The following is an 18,764-nucleotide window of genomic DNA, read 5'->3' as shown; positions in this document are numbered from 1 at the left end:
ATTAATCTTGTAACATAGGAACTGTTAAAGTGGGAGTTGATAAAACTCCCATCACCAATAAGGAGACTCCCGCCCATTTATTTCTATCCTGGAGCAGGATGGAGTTGGGTGGATGATGAGGCCAGAAATCCCACCTCTATTTACCTGAACAGCAGTCTTGTTGTAACCATGACTGTTAAGCTCTTAACTTTTTAACCACCAATATTTTTCCTCCACCCCCATCCCTCTCAACACTCCCACAACCAACGGTCCTTTACATTTTCCCATATAACTTCAAAAACCCCAGCAATGTGTCCTCTATACCCACTTTTCAAGTATCAATTATATAGTGAGATAGCAAGCCATCAGTAAGTCTGGAATGTTTCTGAAAATTTTCTGAAACTGATACAAATTGCAAAGACACTATAAAAATCTCATCTGTACAAGAACTGTTTCTCTTATAACCATTTTACAGCTGTCAATCATTCCTTATGTCCTTTAACCATTCTTGGAATTCTGCCAAGCATTCACAATGGGGTTGCAAATGTGTTGCTGGTCAAAGCACAGCAGGCCTGGCAGCATCTCAGTTCCTGAGATGCTGCCTGGCCTGCTGTGCTTTGACCAGCAACACATTTGCAGCTGTGATCTCCAGCATCTGCAGACCTCATTTTTTACTCTTCACAATGGGGTTACTGTAAACCGCACCAACAAAGTAAAAAGTGAGCAGATGGTCAGACATTGGTTTAACCCGATGATTGTGCTTGTAGCTATATTATATGCAGTTTTGCTGTAACAACTCTAAAGTGAAATTTATCTTTTTATTTTGAGAATCATTTAACTCTTAACTCACATTTAATTTATCTTGATTCTGATTCATTTTAAAATAGAAGCTAGAAAAAGTGGAATTTCAGTAATTTCTCCAGTTGGTGGTCATTCAGTAGATTGAGTTATTTTGATTTGATTTGATTTGAAATATCTGAAATTTTTTGTTTTGCATGCAATATAGGCCAGGTCAGACCATACAAAATGCATTAGGGTAATAGAACAGAATGAAGTATACAACATTATGGCTTCAGAGAAGGTGCACAAAGAACTAGATCGACATTAAATTGGGGGTGGCACGGTGGCACAGTGGTTAGCACTGCTGCCTCACAGCGCCAGAGATCTGGGTTCAATTCCCGACTCAGGCAACTGACTGTGTGGAGTTTGCACATTCTCCCCATGTCTGCGTGGGTTTCCTCCGGGTGCTCCGGTTTCCTCCCACAGTCCAAAGATGTGCGGGTCAGGTGAATTGGCCATGCTAAATTGCCCATAGTGTTAGGTAAGGGGTATGGGTGGGTTGTGCTTCGGCGGGTCGGTGTGGACTTGTTGGGCCAAAGGGCCTGTTTCCACACTGTAAGTAATCTAATCTAAATTAAGAATGTGAGGGCCGTTCAGAAGTCCAGTAACAGTGGGGAAGAAGCTGTTGTTGAGTCTATTTGTACACTTTTACAAACTTTTATATCTTCTCCCCCATTACTTCCCCCCATAGAGATCATATACGTTTACTGCGGTGATGTTGGCTGAAGGATACTTGTTGGACAGAACACCAGAAGAACTCTGCTGTTCTCTGAATGCTGCCTTGAGATATATTCCTTTTAATGGCAAGGAAGCAGAATCTTGGTTTAATGAACCATCTTACCAGCACATCTACCCTGGTGGTGATCTCAGGAGCTGGTAACAGTCCAGACTCTTGTTTTCCATCCCTGTTCCAATGTGAAGATCCAGCCCTGAAGTTTACTAATCTGTAAAGCAGCAGCCCAAGACTTGGCTGAAAGCATAATTTTTAATTGGTTCTAGGAAACTATGAGGTGCAGAACTGTCAGTGTTGAGTCTGGTTTATTTCAGAAGTACATGCCCAAACCTTAACTAAATAGTATTGTTAGGTTGACAGGTTCTATAAACGATCACTGGAGTAGACTGCAAATAATCATTACATGCCAGTAAAGCTGGGCCACTTAAAGCAGGGCCACTTAAAGCACTGTTAAAGCATTCATCACCCATTCGCCGTTCCCTTCCTTCACAATACAGTGACTTAACCACTCAGCAAGATCACTTCCTTCAGTGTGGACAACGCATTGTTTCCCAAAGGATTAAGATTTATTTTTGTTTTCAGAAATCATTGGCAATTATTAGCAAATGCCAAAGCACTACGTTTGACTGCATTTCAACTGCTTTAAGAACTGTTTCCTCTAGCAAACAGAGGATGTAGCAAAGATTTTGATGAAAGATCTTCATGATTAAGACAAGGTTCTATAGGCTAGGTATGGAGAAGATGCTTTTACTTCTGAGCGAGTCCGAAACCAGGGATGAAAGTGCAGTACAGTCATCAATTAATCCCATTAGGAACTCGGGAACAATGACTACACTGAGACTGGAGAGAATATGGAACTCACTATCAACTGCAGTGGTTGAGGCAAACGATATAGATTCATTTAAGCAGAAGCTAGATAAGTGCATCTGAGAGAAAGGAATAGAAGGACTTGTTAATAGGCTTAAATAAAATAGGTGGAGTGAGAACTCAAACACTGACATAGACTAATCTACTTCAGCAGAAGAGTCATATTGGACTTGAAACATTAACTCTCTCTCTCTTCATAGATGCTGCCAGAGTTTCTTCACCACTTTCTGTGCTTATTTCTGGCATGGACCAGTTATGTTGAAAGGCCTTTTCTAAAACCAGATGCTAAAAATAAGGAAGCAAAAATTCAAATTGTGTTGCAAAATCATTTTAAAGTGCACATCTGGAATTGTATCAGTCAGATAATTCTCACCCACTTCTCACCAGACAAGTTTTGTCTGGGTTATCACTGAGTAACAATCTTATTTTTTTCTTCCTTATACGTTGTTGTGAGTATGCGATTTCCTAAAACCTCCTTTGGTACAGGATTATGCCTCACCAGAAGTGGAACCTCATGCTTGAGGTATGACACAGATTTCTTTAAAGGGAGGTTCTTCTTTTAGCTCCCCTTCACTAACCAGCTCTCGCCACAGTGCCTGGCGCTATCCCATATCTTTCACACACCAGCACTGCTATGTTCAGCACACATTCTGACACTGACTTAACATCTGCTGAGAATGGAAAGCACCTGGATTTCATGACCCACTCAAGAGTGTAGCAGCAAGATATAAACAATGGTCAGCTGCCAAATACTCCACACCTTACTTGATACAACAACTGGACCAGATTAAGAGGTGAAGCATTAACAAGTAGAGATTGATATTTTCCAAATATCGATGGCTCTGGAAGAAGGGGACACATGAGATGAAAAGCAAGCTGTTTAGAACAGAACATAGGTTTTGAAAAAGAAATGCATGCTGACATTAAACAGGCTGACAATTTCCTTCAAGTGTCGCTAAACTGGACTGCAAATAACCATTACAGACAATTTAAACTGAAGATGCTACACATTGGATGATACATGCTCATATATTCTCTCCTCAGCCATTGATTAAGCTTAATGCTTTCAGCACCAACATCATTTACAGTTCCTGCTCCTCGGATGCTGCCTGACCTGCTGTGCTTTTCCAGCACCACACTCTTCGACTCTGATCTCCAGCATCTGCAGTCCTCACTTTCTCCTAGAACTATACCCCACCAAAGCATGATTTCTCATTTCTATATTTGAGCATTTCTGGTGCTCTCAACAAAACGGAAGCACAGGGCTTGTCTGCAATTTCACTGTTTCATGCAGTTTAAGCAGATTGCAAATGAAGCAGAGATCGTTGGGCTAATTTCCCCAAGAGCTGCTTCTGATACACATTCAAAATTTAGGAAGAGGTCATAAAGGTGTTCACACTGAATGGGACTGAAAGGATAAAATAATAGACCATGGACAAAATATCAGAATTCCAGAGGGGAGGCATGAGTGGATGCCTAATTCATGGAGGCCACATTTGACCGGATGTGACATCAAGGAGCTCTAGTAAAACTAGAGTCAATGGGAATAGGGGAGAAATCTTGCTGCTGGCTTGAACCAGGCCTGCTACATAGGAAGATGGTTATAATTACTGGAGGTAGTCATCCAACTTCAGGTTACCACTGCAGGAGCTCCTCAGGGTAGTGCCTTAGGTCCAACCATCTTCAGATGCTTGAATTATCTTCCTTCCATATTAAGGAGGAGAGATCTCACTGGTGGCTGCACAATATTCAGCACCACTTGAGACTCTTCATACACTGAAACAGTCTGCATCCAAATGCAGCAAGCCCTGGACAATATCCAGACACAGGCTGACAATTCACTAGTGATATTTATGTACATAATCTCTGTGCAATGACAATCTCTAGCACGACAAAATCTCACCGTTGTCGCTTGACGTTCAATGGCATGACTATCACTTAGTCATAGAGATGTGCAGCACGGAAACAGACCCTTCAGTCCAATCTGTCCATGCTGACCAAATATTCCAACCCAATCTAGTCCCACCTGCCAGCACCCGGCCCATATCCCTCCAAACTCTTCATATTCATAGACCCATCGAATGCCTCTTAAATGTTGCAATTGTACCAGCCGCCACCACATCCACTGGCAGCTCATTCCATACACGTACCACCCTCTGCGTGAAACAGTTGCCCCTGAGGTCTCTTTTATATCATTCCCCTCTCACCCTAAACCTATACCCTCTATGATTTGGAGGTGTCGGTGTTGGACTGGGGTGTACAAAGTTAAAAATCACACAACACCAGGTTATAGTCCAACAGGTTTAATTGAAGGTACACTAGCTTTCGGAGCCCCACTTCTTCATCACCTGATGAAGAAGTGTCGCTCCGAAAGCTGGTGTGCTTCCAGTTAAACCTGTTGGACTATAACCTGGTGTTGTGTGATTTTTAACTATGCCTTCTAATTCTGGACTCCCAGACCCCAGGGAAAATACTTTGTCTATTTATCCTATCCATGCCCCTCATAATTTTGTAAACCTCTATAAGGTCACCTATCAGCCTCCAACGCTCCAGGGAAAACAGCCCCAGCCTGCTCAGCCTCTCCCTGTAGCTCAGATCCTCCAACCCTGGCAACATCCTTGTAAATCTTTTCTGAACCTTTTCAAGTTTCACAACATCTTTCTGATAGGAAGGAGACCAGAATTGCATGCAATATTCCAACAGTGGCCTAACCAATGTCTTGTACAGCCACAGGGTTTGGAGGGATATGGGCCGGGTGCTGGCAGGTGGGACTAGGTTGGGTTGGGATATCTGGTCCGTATGGACGGCTTGAACCAAAGGGTCTGTTTCCATGCTGTACATCTCTATGACTCTATGACTTGATCTCCATTCAGAAAGTGAGTAGGAATAATAAAGGCAGATAAATCAATTACTGAAAATATGGTGCAGTAGACAAGATTGCAGATTTTGGATCATTGGGATCTCTTCTGGTGCAAGATCTGTTCAAAAGGGATGGACTTCACCTGAACTGGAAGGGCATCAACATCCTGCTGGGCAGATTTGCTATTGATGAGCCTTTAAACTAACAGGCGCAGGGGGTATCCTAAGTAGCAGTGAGAATCAGAAAGACAGATGAGGGTGGTTCTGAATTAAAAATAGCAAGTTAATTAGGAAAGGGGGCCAAGAGTAAATCAGAGAATGAGGTAACGATGATGAATTAAACTGCATTTATTTCAATGCAGGGGGTCTTACAGGTAAGGCCGATGCACTCGGGGCATGCATGGGAACATGGACGTGGACATCAAACCTATTACAGAAGCTTGGCTGAGGGACGGGCAGCACTGGCAGTTCAATGTTTCAGGGTTTAGATGATAATAGGAAGGATAGAAAGACAGACAAGGGAGGAGGGAATGACATTTTTAATTAAGGAAAACATTACTGGCATTAGAAAGTATACTTCTGAGGGACTATCCAGTGAATCTACAGGAGTGGAACTCAGAAACAAGAAGGGGATGATCACCCTAATGTGATGTCTCACTCTCCCATAGTTAGAGGGAAATTGAGGAACAAATATGCACAGAGATCTCAGATATATGTAGGAGTAATAGTGGGGGGGGGCTAACTTTCCAAATATAAACTGGGATTTCCATAGTTGTTAAGGGCTTGGATTGCAAGGAATTTGTTAAATGTGTTCAAGAATTTTTTTTCTAATCAATATGCACATGGCCCTACTGTAGGACAAGCAAATCTGACATTCTTCTGCAAAACAAGGCACAGCAAGTGACTGAAATGTTAGTGAGGGAGCACTTTGGGACCAGAATCACAGAATCCCTCAGTGTGGAAGCAGGCCATTCGGCCCAACAAGTCCAGACTAACTGCTCAAACAACTGGGTAATTTAGCATGGCCAATCCACCTAAGCTGCACATCTTTGGACTGTGGGAGGAAACTAGAGCACCCGAAGGAAACTCACAGACACGGGGAGAATGTGCAAACTCCACACAGACAATTGGCTCGAGACTGGAACTGAACCTGGGTCATGGCACTGTATTGCATCATTGCTAACCACTGAGCCACCGTGCCAACCAGTGATCATAATTCTACTAGTTATGGAAAAAGATAGGCCTGTATAAAAGTTCTGAATTGGAGTAAGGCAGAGTTTGATAGTGTGAGACCTGAACTTTCAAGAGTTGGTTGGAGTAGTCTGTTCACAGATAAAGAGATGACGAGCAAGTGGGAGGCTGTCAAAATGAGATAATGAGAGTTCAGCGGCATTATGCTCTTGCTCGAGACTTGCTCATAATGCAGCTAAAATAGATTGAATATCAACTCGTTTATCCTTTGAATACACCATTGGTAAGAGTGGGAAAATTTCCAGGTTGTCCATGAGAATGGAAAGAAACTGGACCTTGACCATCCCTATTCCTAGCTCCACATTGCAACAAGAATTTTGGCTGACTGCCTGCTTGGCTCAATTGGTCTGACAGATGACGTGAACCTGCGCGGGGTTTGGTTCCCATTCTGGTTGGAGTGGATTGGGGCTCTATCTTTGTCTCAGTGGTGAAGGCTGGCCACTCTTGACGGCAGAGATCTCAAGGAAGAGGAAGATAACGACATGGTATTCACTAAGCTTTACAAATGTTGCAAACTTCCAAGAGTGAGGATTTTAGAACCTTAAACAGAGTAGTTGCTGGCGCACTGCACTTGTATTTTTCTTAAATCATAATACTGCTTTGTGAGGCTTCCCTTAACTGCTTAAACACAAAGGCCATCTGACAGCATAATAGACTAAACATTAGTCACAGAAGCCTCTTGGACCTGTGCACTGCACTAACCACAAATCCATGGAAGCTTAAAGCACAAAAGGAAGCCAGTCTGCTCATCTTTGCTTGAGCAAGCCAGCTATACACTAGAGCAATCAAAAATTAATTCCATTGCCCGCACTTTCTCAACTTGTATCTTTCACTGCTTCAGAACATGAAAGCTCCAAGCAGACTCAAACCTTAGAAATGTATCATATTGTTCATTACCTGCGGCTAATTAATTCTTTCACACACTGTCATTTTGGATTTATATCCATTGCATTTAATTACAAATTTCACTCACTTTTGTTGACAGAATATTTTTCTACTATTCAAGATGAAAGCTATTTTTTGCTAGAAGATACAGAAGGTAGGGAAATAGATGGATTTCACTGGACGCTTGCAAAACGTCCAGATTACAGAGGAGGAAGTGCTGGATGTCTTGAAATGCATAAAAGGTGGATAAATCCCCAGGACCTGATCAGGTGTACCCTAGAACCCTGTGGGAAGCTAGAGAAGTGATTGCTGGGCCTCTTGTTGAGATATTTGTATCATCGATAGTCACAAGTGAGGTGCCGGAAGACTGGAGATTAGCTAACGTGGTGCCATTGTTTAAGAAGGGTGGTAAGGACAAGCCAGGGAACTATAGACTGGTGAGCCTGACCTCAGTGGTGTGCAATTTGTTGTAGGGAATCCTGAGGGACAGGATGTACATGTATTTTGAAAGGCAAGGACTGATTAGGGATAGTCAACATGGCTGTGTGTGTGGGAAATCATGTCTCACAAACTTGATTGAGTCTTTGGAGAAGTAACAAAGATGATTGATGAGGGCAGAGCAGTATATGTGTTCTATATGGACTTCAGTAAGGCTTTTGACCAGGTTCCCCATGGGGAACTGGCTTGCAAGGTTAGATCTCACAGAATAAAGGGAGAACTAGCTATTTGGATACAGAACTGGCTCAAAGGTAGAAGACAGAGGGTGGTGGTGGCAGAGGGTTGTTTTTCAGACTGGAGGCCTGTGACCAGAGGAGTGCCACAAGGATCGGTGCTGGGACTTCTACTTTTTGCATTTACATAAAAGATTTGGATACGAGCATAAGAGGTACAGTTAGTCAGTTTGCAGATGACACCAAAATTGGAGGTGGAGTGGACAGCGAAGAAGATTACCTCAGATTACAACAGGATCTTGATCAGATGGGCCAATGGGCTGATAAGTGGCAGATGGAGTTTAATTCAGATAAATGTGAGGTGCTTCATTTTGGGAAAGCAAATCTAAGTAGGACTTATACACTTAATGGTAAGGTCCTAGAGAGTGTTGCTGAACAAAGAGATCTTGAAGTGCAGGTTCATAGCTCCTTGGAAATGGAGTCGCAGATAGATAGGATAGTGAAGAAGGCGTTTGGTATGCTTGCCTTTATTGGTCAGAGTATTGAGTACAGGAGTTGGGAGGTCATGTTGCAGCTGTACAGGACATTGGTTAGGCCACTGTTGGACCCCATGTTTTTACAACAATCGATGATACTTTCACATTTACCAGCACTGAGACTATCTTTGAATTCTTGACACTTTATTTCTTTCATTGTTATTAAATTTCACCAATTCCCTGGTGGGATTTGAACCCATGTCTCCCAAGACATTAGGATGGCTCTCTGGATTGTTATCCCAGAGCTAGAATGCTATCTCCCCAGCTAGCAGTTTATCAAATCAGGTTTCAAAATGTCTTTTTGCTTTCTGATTGGTAATATATCATGGTGATATGTGGCTTGTGGATACCAACAGTACGAGCCCAAGAAGGGTTGGTTGGAGGCAGGTGGTTACGAGATGAAACATCCAAGACAACATTATTTATTCAGGATCATTCCAGCAATGATGGAGGTAACTTTCATCCTCACAGCCAACGCTAGATTTAAGCTCAGTTCTCAGAAGGGAAAGGACTGTGATCTAAACCATACATCATCCTGACTCGGAAGTATATGACTGTTCCTTCATAGTCATGAGTCAAGATCTTGGAACTCAATAAGAGCACTGTGGGTGCCCTTACACTCTAAGGACTGAGATGCGGTCTGAGAAGGCAATTAGAGGTGGGAAGTAAATGTTGGCCTAATCAACGTTACCCATATCATAAGAAAGCTCAGAAAGGAAGATGACTGTCCTCTCTTGAATAATTGGTAAGCAAACCTTGTAAGGACAAGTAAAATGCCTGAGGTTGGAAAATTACTGGTGCAAGAAAAATTGATGCGGGCGACTACCAAGGAAGATAAAGGGTTGAATTTTCCACTAGCGATCTAATTGGGTCTGTGGCTCATGCAACAAGAGCCAAGAGTGACTACAATATTATGATTGCAAAGCCAAACGTGAGCACAATATCATAGTTGTAGAGCAAACACGGTCTACAATACAACAATTGTATAATATGCTAGACAAAATATTTACTAATAGGCACTTGGACACAATATACATGAGATGAAAACACAGGTCTAAAATACATTCCACAGAAGGTAGACCCGCTACAGTTTGAACAGTGCACAATAATTATCACAGAACGCATAGGAGAACCTACCTTTATATGGTGACTTCGATATCCAATCCTCAATAATCTATTATAGTCATTTTCCTTTATGTTAATACTATAGTAGTTCTAATCGACACCTAATTAAATAAAACCTGCATTTATGAAGCACTTTTCCCATCCTGCTTCACAGCCAATGAAATGTAGCAAGGCTGTTCTGTCAGCAAATACAGCAAACTGGACACAGCAGCTGGTTATAAGCAGCAACGAGGTGTATGAGCATAACAATTGCTAAAGAGAGACACAAAGTCAAAGCTTTTTCGCCTGCAATCGATTAAAACACAAGCAAACCAACATAGGAATGAAACAATAATTTGTACGGCAGGGTAGAGGGTGCTAGGCAGTTGGATTATGGTATGTCCAAGAAGGAAATAAGCTTCCGGTTCATGTCATTTTTTAGCAAAGTTCATGTCCTGTATTATCAAGCATTTGCTTATAACTGACTATAGAATTTGGTTTTGCTGATCTTGGTTGAGGAGTAAGTATTGGTCAGGCATCATTACAACGTCCTATGCTCCTCCATGAGAACTGAAACATCTAACAAAGTAGGCCGGTGGATTTCTGTTCATTAAGGATGACAAGTGCTGTCTCCCTGAGTACTGCACAAGGCTGGTAACTCAGGTAATGTGGTCAACTTCTGGCATGGGACTGAAGCCCACACACCTGTCAATCAGAGGCAAAGGTGATACCAACTGAGCCATGGCTAAACAGCAAGAGGCAAACTGCAGTTGCTCATCTTCTGTGAAATGCAAGTTTAGAAGTTGAGAACTTCATTGTATAAGAAAAGCTATGATCCAAGGAGCAAATTAGAGTTTGATAAAGAGAAACAGATTCAAAGTAGGTTTTTGATAACTGTCATTCCTGTTCTTCCTTTTCACACTCAACTACCAGTTCAGACTAGTTTGTGGATGGCTAATTATCGCAGGTCTTGTTGAAAAGTTGTTCACCCAGTGATATGACTGATGGTTCCATTTATTCCTACTGAATAAGGAACAGCAGATTTGCGCAATCCATCTTTCCCTCAATACATCAGGTCAGACATTGACTGAACCCTCTCCATTGTCTAATGACAGTGTCACAGGACCCCATAGCATTACTTTATACCATTCCATTCCACTAAGCTTGTGGATCTTTTTGTTAAAACTCCTACATGAACTTTAGCAGCTAGTGTCAACACAGGAACTCCAAACAGAGTCGTTTCTGGTTAATTGTATTGTTTATAATTCTAAATGTGGGCTGTTGTTAAAAAAATTTATACTCTTTTGATTGCTAAAAGAATGAAAATAATTTACACACTATCACGTCTTGCTGTTGAACACATGCGTGACTTAAGCAAATGTATTTTTATACCAGTTCTTCAGCTAATAATTATCTTTCACAATTGAATCTCAAAATCACCTCGGAGGAGCAAATTACTGCAGATTGCTGGAATCTGTATTGAAAACAAAAAATGTCGTGGGTCAGGCAGCACCTGTGGAGAGGGAGCAAGCTAATGTTGCGAGTCTAGTGATTCTTCATCAGGTCGGTCATTTAGACTCATAACGTTAGCTTGCTCTCTCTCTCTCTCTGTGGACGCTGCCTGACCTGTTGTGATTTCTAGCAATTTTTGTCGTTGCTAAAAATCACCTTATTGTACTTCACATAAATTTAAGACAATTAACTCTAACATGTTCACAGAGCAGGTTACTGCCATCTTACCTTCTAATGCCTTTCATTGTCCAAAGTTAATGGGGTTAAAGGACCTACAACACTTCAGGCTGGTTTCACTGACACCTTTCACAGAATCTTGCAAGTTGAGGATAATTTGAAAATATTGGTGTGTTCAGGTCTTTATCCTCTCTCAAGCATTCACCCAAGAGGGAATTTCAAGTTCCATTGTATTCTTTGCTGATACTTGTACTCTAAGGAGGCTCAGAGTTTTAGTGAAACTAATCTTCTCCACTGTCAGTCTGATGGTATATCCAATTTGTGTTCGTGCCTCCTGAGATCATTAAAAAACTGCCTGAATATACCTTGAATTTCAAGGCTGATATGTGCTCTGCGTCAAATACAAACAACAGACACAGAAATATAAAAGAAGTTATACTCTACTTAAGATCATAAGATTGCTTTCTCATGAGTGAGAGATTGGGGGAGTGGGAGAGAGAGAAAAAAAAAAGAGAGAGAGAAAAAAAGAGAGAGAAAAAAGAGAGAGGGGAGAGGGGAAAAACAGAGAAAGAGAAGGGGAGAGAGAGAGAAAAGAGAAAGAGAGAGAAAGAGAGAGAGAGAGAAAAAAGAGAGAGAGGAGAAGGGGAAAAACAGAGAGAGAGAGAGAGAGAGAGAGAGAGAGAGAGAGAGGTGGGGGAAGATAGAGGGAGAGGAAGAGAAGGGGATAGAAAGAGAGAAAGGGAAAGAGAGAGAGAGAAGGGATGAGAGAGAGAGAGAAGGTGGGGGGTAGCGGCTTCTGGTGGAGGCTTAATCCAGGGGTTGCCATGCCTCAGGTGAGAGGAGGGGTTGAGAAGGACAGTACTTCAAGGGAAACTCAGTCAGTGCAGGAATTGAACCCACACTGTTGGCATCACACTGCCTTGCAAACCAGCTATCCAGCCCATGGAGCTAACTAACTGTAGTATAAGGAGACAGTGGTTCTAGTCAAATGTGTGCCTCAGACCTTCCCTGAAAACTAACATTGAATGAACAACAACTCAGAAACAAGTTCCATTTATATAATGCTGTTAAATGTTAAAAATCACACAACACCAGATTATAGTCCAACAGGTTTAATTGGAAGCACACTAGCTTTCGGAGCGACGCTGCTTCATCAGGTGGTTGTCAAGAGCGTCGCTCCGAAAGCTAGTGTGCTTCTAATTAAACCTGTTGGACTATAATCTGGTGTTGAGTGATTTTTAACTTTGTACACCCCAGTTCAACACCGGCATCTCCAAATCATGATTGTTAAATGTTGTAAGTCATTGCAAAATGCCCCACTGAGGACTATCAAAAAATTTTTAACACCATGTCACATAAGATGATACTGGGGACTATGGGGTTGTATGGAGTTATTGAACTTGCCATACAGGTTGTGTGGTGAGAAATTACTTGCCCTCTCGTTTCTGTTTAAAAGTCCTCTTTGAGATGCGATTCAGGCTCCAGATCTCCAACTGTCACCCATGTCCAAAATAATTAACCAATCTGTGGTGTGATGACATTTAATAGACCATTTTATACATCAATAAAGTCCAATGAGCTGCAACTAGCTCAGTGGCAAACATATAGGGATCTCATCATTAAAGAGCAACCAACAACAACAGACATTCCTGTCAACTCATGGTATGCAGTTGATACAAGACTTAGCAGCTTAAACAGGTTAAAAATGCTCCAGTTTTGAAATGACAATCCTAAGTTGTAATACAATACGTACTGACATTGACCTTTCTACTAAATCATAATCTTGCTGGCCCTCAGGTGTGCAATAATAGCCTCAAAACTTAGAAGTGCAACATACTGGGTCATTCCTGTAATTTTAGGGTCAATAGCTTCCATTAAAATCCTGAACTCGGTCAAATCTTTTACAATTATGTTTTTCATCTGTTTCCTTTTGGGACTAGTGATAAGCAGAGTGTAAACTCATAGCCCACCCTTTGCAGTCAGATAAAAAAACCCTAATGCAGGACATATTTGAGGCTGTGCCTGAAAATCAGCTTTCTCGCTTACAACTCTATAAAACTTCTCGCTCAAATGGCCACAATGGCATCTGCTCAACATCAAAGACAAAAGTCCTAAATGTACTACAGATGTGAAAGGGGGGTTACTGCACAAAATACTGAGTAGAGAAATGAAATCGGAAACTCTGAACAGAGCACACTTTTCAATGATGAAGGCTCTTCATCCAGGGAAGGTCTATGAAACACACTTTCCAAACATTTCACAGAGAAATTTCATTTCATTTCGCACAGTATCAAGTAGGCTTTAAGTGACAGAGGATTGAACAAATCTAAAACTTACCACAAATTAAAAAGGATGGAACCACTTCCTTTGTAAGCACAGTGGGTGCACTGGAATAATTACAGCAGCATGCAGGATTCTTGTATTTAACATTCTCTCGCGTTCAAAATGAACATTTATTTACCCAGAGGATGCTGACAGAGAGGAATCATTTAATTTGAATCAATTATCTTCGAGTGAAAGAATACTCTCAGCACAATAATTATTCTGGAAAAGCTGCTGACTGTACCCAAGACAGGCATCTTTCTCTGAAGACTTGAATCCAAAATGATGGAGAGAGAAATTTCATGCTGCAACCATTTACACAATTCCAATAGTTAGACTTTGAATGGAGGCATTTATACATTTTACAAGGTCACAAAAGAGCTCTGAAAGACCTGCAATTTTATTAATAGCTAAATGGCAATTTGGTCTCAATAATAAAGACCTCATGAAAGATTAGATTTTTAACTGTTATAAGATGCTCAGTGACTTAATATGGCTAAAGATGTTCTGCCCCTCTACTGCATTTGGTTGTCACACTGAGCAGAGACAGATTAGAAAGCTTGGGGTGCAGACTGTGCAGGTTTTCTGCCTTACTCCTTCAGTAACTATGGGCAGAGCGTGTCAGAGGGGCAGGACACTCTGCAGCCTTTGGACAAAGTACCTCCGAATCCAGAGCAGCCTCTGCCCCATCCCAAGCAAGGCCAGTGGTGTAACTGGCACCTGCTAATGGCTTCACTTGGGATTTTTAGTTTCACGTCTTTTAATAGTCTCTTCTGGACCCAGATTAAGTTTCCAAGCTCTAAGAATCAGAGATTTCCCAAATTTGAAATACGTGATAAATTGTAGTAATATCGCTAATCCTCAATGTTAAATTCCTCTTAACAAACTTTCACTGATTACATTATAATTACTCTGTTTTTTAGCGTGGACATCTAAGCCTGGCTGAAGCATCAGGCAACAAGCAATTTTCCAGAGTTGCTTTTAATGCACAGAAGACAAAACTGCAATGAAAAGATGCTCCCTAGGACAATGGTACATTCCGTGAAAAGATAAAATGCTGCAATATTATTGAAAAGATTCACTGTATGTTTAATCAATTCTGGGTGTTTAATGTGCTCCATATAACACTGTTGGCTTTAGGAAGCACATTGTGTTCCTTCTTTATTAATGTCCTTTCTCAATTACTCACTACAGAATCACAGAGGTATTCTTTTACTGGGGCAATACGTCAAAAGGCTTTTTGTCCTTTAGGGGCAGTTATACTTGAATACTGCATCAGTCATCTTGTCAACTGGCTCATTTGGCAAGCAAGAAAAATAATTATTTTAGTTTGGTTACAACAAACTGACAGATTTTGTAATGACAACTAATTGTGAAACTCTCTAATACCCGATGGTTATACAAAGCCAAAGGGAAACAATCAATAGCATTCACTCCTAAAGGAGTTGACCAATTTACCTGGCAACAGGTTTTCAAGACTTACGCATATCAAAACTGGACCTGAAGGATTCAGCTGAGTATTCAGAACTTGTGGACACATTACAAGCCACGAGACATAAGAGCCCATCAAGTCTGCTCCACGAATCGAGATCATGGCTGCCCTGATAATCTTGAATTCTACTTTGTCTTTTCCCCATAACTCTTGATTCCCTTACTGATTAAATATCTGTGTCAGAGTCAAATGCAGAACAACCTCAATTATCCGAACAAGACCGGTGTTTTGGGAGTTGGGGGTTGTGTGGAAGTATTTTGCTTACATAACTGATCGTTTGGGTAACTGATCTGATCATAAGCAAGTGGTAATTTCTGTGTGCCGCTCATCTAATCATGCCTCTGTTATCAGGCAATGCATGCCAATACCAAGCTGCCTAATGACGTTTTTACGGGACCTTGAGATCTTGTTCGGATAATCTGAAATTTGGATAATTGATGTTTGGATAACTGAGGTTGTTCTATATACAGTACTTAATGACACGGCCACAACAGTTCTCTGGGTTAAAGAATTCTACAGATTCGCTGTCTTCTGAGAGAAAACAAATCCTTCTCACATCTGTCTTAAATGTGCAACACCTTACATTGAGATTATGCCTTTTGGTTCTAGACTCTCACACAAGGGTAAATAACCTTTCCACATCTAGCCAGCGCCTATTGTAATGAAATACCAAGCCAAGGATGATCAAATTTGTTAGAGTGTGCAGAGAGGACTAGTAGAAATAACCATCTCAGTTAACACAGTTGATAATGGAGTGTGGAATAACTAGTTTGATTCTTACTTTGCATATTCATTTTATAGAATTATTTAGTTGCTTCTGATGCATCAGCAACACTTGTGCTTCAGGACTGTTACTTACCAGCAAGAAACCTATATGCAAACATCTCAATGTATTTTGCTTGAATGATTACTGGTCAGGTACTAACGTGATATTTTCTTTCTCAAGTGCTGTGCTGTGGGGCATGAATCTACATTTTCTATCAATCATTCTTTTGACACTGATTACATAGAGAGAAAATCACCCTGCTTACTACATGTGTAACATTCTAAATGTGCTGAGTATATCCCATCAAATTGTCTGGAGGTTAATGAGGAAGCAGCTTATGATTCCATTAGAAATATAGAGAAGGTGATATCCTGGTGAGATTTGGTGTTTCTGCACATTTGTGCTGAAGACACTTGTAATCTAGGCACAACTCAGAGACCTGTTCATAAAATAATGGGAACTTACGTGCAAATAAGGAACCTGTACAACTACAGTCCTCTTCAAGCTTAAAAGTTTCCTCTGCCCAAGGAAATTCCTACCCACAACATTGGTCATATCTCTGACTCTCATATACCCAAGTTTGAACAGGACCAATAGGGTTGATATCAAGGGGTGAGAGTCCTCCACATTGCAATTTTTTGGGCAGAGCAATTTTGTGCTTTTTTTTAATGGAAATCTTTTTTTGGACTCATTTTAAGAAAATAAATCCTCCTGTGGCTTGCTCATTACTTTTAGTTTCATTCTCTGGCTGCAGGTATAACCCACACAAAAACTGAGAAACGTCCCCACAATCTTCGACTTACTTGTGTGCATAATGATTCAATGAGTTGAAGCTTAAGACTCAAATAAGCCACAGAGAATCCGAGTTCAGCATTTCTGCTGATGAGGGGTGACCTTATAGAGGTTTACAAAATCATGAGTGGCATGAATCGGATAAACAGACAAAGTCTTTTCCCTGGGGTCAGGGAGTCCAGAACTAGAAGGCATAGGTTTAGGGTGAGAGGGGAATGATATAAAAGAGACCTACAGAGCAACTTTTTCACACAGAGGCTGGTATGTGTATGGAACGAGTTGCCAGAGGAAGTGGTGGAGGCTGGTACAATTGCAACATTTAAGAGGCATTTGGATGGGTATATGAATAGGAAGGGTTTGGAGGGATATGGGCCTGGTGCTAGCAGGTGGGACTAGATTGGGTTGGGATATCTGGTTGGCATGGACGGGTTGGACCGAAGGATCTGTTTCCATGCTGTACATCTCTATGACTACTTAAAGTTTGGGCATATTTTAATAAGCTTGGAGAAGACTTGTGGGCTTCACTTGACATCAGCAGAAACAGAATGACATTGGGGACATTTTAGGCTCGAACCTCTGTGGTTATGCTCAAAGACGAAACTCCAGGTCGAGAGATTTAAGGGTGGACAACAGTTGAAGGGTTAAAGCTGTGCACAATTACTGCAACAGCGTTCAAGATTAACCAACCATAAGGTCAACGCTCCTCTGAAAGAAATAGCAACTGCAGTGCTCGCAGACATCTTAATAAGTAGATACGCTGCTTTGGCATCATGTACTGACTTTCCTTCAGTAATGCTTTGGGCCTGCAGCACCATTTTACAGTGAGCTCTATTTGCTGCTCATCCTCTTTCTCTTATACTTTTTGCCTTCAGGGTAAAACCAAACTAAGAGGTGTCTGATCGGCTTTGCCTTAATCTTTCAATTGAAGTAGTTTTGAGATTCCAGCAAAATTGCTTTGAAACTTTTTCTTATTTCGGGCATGTTGTATTTCTAAATGGATGGTTAAACTGTTTATGTTTTTGACTAAAAGTAGTCATTAAGATAAGGGATAATCCCTTTTTTTTGTATCTGAGGAAGTACAGGTCAACACTACTGCCCAGTTCCCACATACAGCATTCAGAATCCACCACAAAGCAATGCAAAAGACACGTATTTCTTCACACCCAGAGTCACTTTTTAAGATCAATTTCACAAACTGGTTTTTGGAACCAATCAACGTATTTGCTGTTAGTTTGGAGGGGAGTGTTGGAGGAACTGCATCCTATCTATGCAGCCCTTGGAACGGGAAGAAAAAAGTGCCTGTGTCCATGTTCATGTGCCTTAAATCGCACCAAATCTCATTTGGATATCACTCCTATATTTGCTGACCTACCCTGCCTCCTGGTGAAGCAATATCTCGATTTTGTTTGCAAGTCCTGCCTTGGTTTTCTCTATCTCTGTTGTCCACCAGATGCACAATCCTTAGAGATATCAGAACTCCTCTTGTAGAGCTGGTCTGGATTTTCCCCAATTGTAAGTACTCCACCATTGGCAGCCATGTCTTCAGTGGTATGGGATAGTCACCCAACTCTTCTCAGTCTCTCCAACTTGCTTTCTTCCCTCTTTAATATTTACTTTTTTGATCAAACCCCAGGTGATCTGACCAAATTTCCCTGCATGGCTTAGTGTCACATTGTTTTAAACAATCTTATAGAGTGACTTGAGGCATGTTACTCTGTTAGGAAGGAAGGCAGGGCACAAAAATGCAGGAAATGGAGCAAGGATATAGAGATTGCACAATTACATGTGAAAAGTTTCATAAGTTGCTGCTACCCCATACAGTATTTTTTTGAAGATAGCTCATTAACCTGAAGCATTCATCCTATTTCTCTCTCCACAGCTGCTGTCTGACCTGCTGACCATTTCTTCCTGTTCAGTGAACATTTATTCAAATATTTAGACCATAAGTTACAGCAGCAGAAGTGGACAATTTAGCTCA

At 41.2% G+C, this 18,764-nt stretch overlaps 1 protein-coding gene across 2 annotated transcripts in view; it reads right to left on the bottom strand.

The window, feature by feature from the left end:
- Window positions 1-18,764, bottom strand: part of tbck (TBC1 domain containing kinase) — a 201,835-nt gene that overhangs the window by 856 nt on the left and 182,215 nt on the right. The window lies entirely within an intron of this gene.

This window comes from Hemiscyllium ocellatum, chromosome 36 (assembly GCF_020745735.1).
Source record: "Hemiscyllium ocellatum isolate sHemOce1 chromosome 36, sHemOce1.pat.X.cur, whole genome shotgun sequence".
NCBI classification, from domain to species: domain Eukaryota; kingdom Metazoa; phylum Chordata; class Chondrichthyes; order Orectolobiformes; family Hemiscylliidae; genus Hemiscyllium; species Hemiscyllium ocellatum.
The sequence above is the reverse complement of the archived record's forward strand: the minus strand, read 5'-3'. Positions and strand labels throughout refer to the sequence as shown.